The sequence below is a fragment of the Capsicum annuum genome, chromosome 10 (genome assembly GCF_002878395.1).
Source record: "Capsicum annuum cultivar UCD-10X-F1 chromosome 10, UCD10Xv1.1, whole genome shotgun sequence".
Lineage (NCBI taxonomy): Eukaryota > Viridiplantae > Streptophyta > Magnoliopsida > Solanales > Solanaceae > Capsicum > Capsicum annuum.
In genome coordinates, this window is record NC_061120.1 from 166,827,437 (window position 1) to 166,830,146 (window position 2,710).

Here is a 2,710-nt window from a genome sequence, read left to right on the forward strand (position 1 = left end):
AAATAAATAAATTACGTTAAACATAATCTTTATTTTTTACTTATGTTTCAATTTATAAAAAAAATATTTTTCTTTGTATATACGTTAAATTACGTTAAACATGCATAATCTTTGTATAATGAATATGTGTGTATATATATCATACCGTTGGGATAATGATATTAGACTACTATTGCAGTCATAATAATGTAACATATAACCGATAATTCATCAGAATATAATGAACGTGTTCTATTGTAAGGTAATATACTTGTGGATGTGATGTATATAGTACGTATTCAAGAGTTCATATATATAAATATCTTGATATATATATATATATATATATATATATATATATGATGTAGTGATCGATTGATGAACGATATAGTCAAAACCTAGTAGAATCTATGCAAACATATTGAATACCTTGATTTGAAACGATAGAAGTAATAATATATACTGCACGTTGAAGTTATATTAATGTAAGCTAATCAAATTATCACTCATCAGAGTATGTATATGATATACGTCGCATTATATTATTGGATAATATACTTGTGTACGTATGTGATGTATATAATACGTATTTAGAACTTGATATAGTAGATAGTGTGTATATTTGTGTACGTGTATACGTATATATATAGTACGTATATACATATTATATAGTGGAGGTATATTAATGACATAAGATAAACTAACCGATAATTCATCTGAGTATATGTGAAATACGTTGTATATTATTATGGGGTGGTTAAATCGTGTATGTGATGCTTATAGTACGTATTTGAAAGCTGATAAACAATTGAATATATGCATGTATATATACGTATATCTCGTATAGTGATGTATGCAGTAATCGAAAGCTAGATAACTACTGAATCTATATATCAAAATAACTTGAATGATATACGTTGATATATATCATACTATTGAGGAAATAGATATACTATTTTGTGTTAATATAGATACGCATATGTTGTTGAAGTTGTAATAACGTAAAACAAGTATTACGAGGTATATATATGGGGGGGAGGGGGGGGGGGAGAGACAGAAATTTGAATCCTGAAACTGACATATACTTACCATTTGCTTTGAATTTCGAATTTTGAACGACCGCCAAATTTTGGCAGTGAATTTGAGTTTTTTCGCTTAAAAATTTTGTATCTGAGTATATGTGAAATACGTTGTATATTATTATGGGGTAGTAAAATCGTGTATGTGATGTTTAAGTACGTATTTGATATCTGATATACAATTGAATATATGTATATATACGTATATCTCGTGTAGTACTGACGTATGCAGTAATCAAAAGCTAGATAACTGAATCTATATATCAAAATATTTTGAATGATACGTGATATACATCATACTATTGAGGAAATATATATATTATATGTATATATATATATATATATATCGTATTTAAAAGGTAGTTAACCAAAAATTTATCGTAATTTATAAAATTTATTGATATTATTATACGATTGAGGAAATATACTACTCCTGTTAATGTATTGATAAAATAACCAACTATCTGATTTGTACATATACGCATTGCGTTAATATGATGATAAAATAACTAATTATATGATTTAACTTTTTTATTGAAATTGACCACATGCCATCATTTTCCGATAATAACTATTTTAAAACTAAATCGAACACTTATATTTTATTTTGTGAACAATTTGTAAAATTTTAATTAATTTATAGAAAACTAATCACATGTAGTCGGTTTTCTAGAAATTAATTAAAAAATATTTTAATAAAATAAAGCCTACCCGACCCACCCCTACAAGACCTGACCCGACCCGATCCGATCGGTGTTTAACACAAAAATACAAAAAATCCCCAAATTAAATACACACACACATTCAACCAACACATACAAAAAATCCGACCCAACCCACACACAAAATTGACTTTTGTGCCGCTGTCTGCTGCCGTTTGCCGCCGACCCCAAACTTCGGTTAGTGCAAAAAATATCAACTCTTTATTTTCTTGTTAGAAACTAGCTAAAGGGTCAAGATTATTATGCATCATTATTTTTCAACTTCAATTTGGTACTAAAGCATTTGTTCTAGTTATTATGCTTCATTACATAATTTTCGTTAGTTCAAAGTAAAAAAAGTAATAGAGATTGACTTTTAGTTAGTTCAAGATTCAATTTGTTTCTTCATTTTGATATTTTGTGCATTTGTGTGTGTTTTTGGTCACTTAGGGTTTATGAAGATTTCATTTGTTTCTTCATTTTGACACTCTATGTGTATATTTTGTTAGGTGAAGCTTATCAAGATCCCCTCTTTGTGTGTTTTTGAAAGTAAATTAGGGTTTACTTTTGTTGGTACTCCATTATAGTTTTAGTATTTTGGTGGTTTGTTTATGGTGATTTTAAGCTAAGAATATGAGAAAATAAGGATGCCAAGATTTTTGTTATTTTGCCTAATGATCAAGATTTTTTTATTCTACTTGCCTAATGGGTTGCTTGAAATTTGATGTTACCGTTTGACAGAATCCGAATTCAGGAAAAGGATTGCTTTGCTATTTTTCGGTGACCGCTTATCTCTCTCTCTTTAATTTAGGCGAAACAAAGGTAAGTTGATTTCTCTCTATTTTCTTATAATGAAGTCTTTACATGTAGTTTAGTTTGAGATTGTTCGCTGTAGAAGTCTTTGAAAGCCATAGGAAGTTTGTGATGATTATATGGTGTGAGAGGGACATG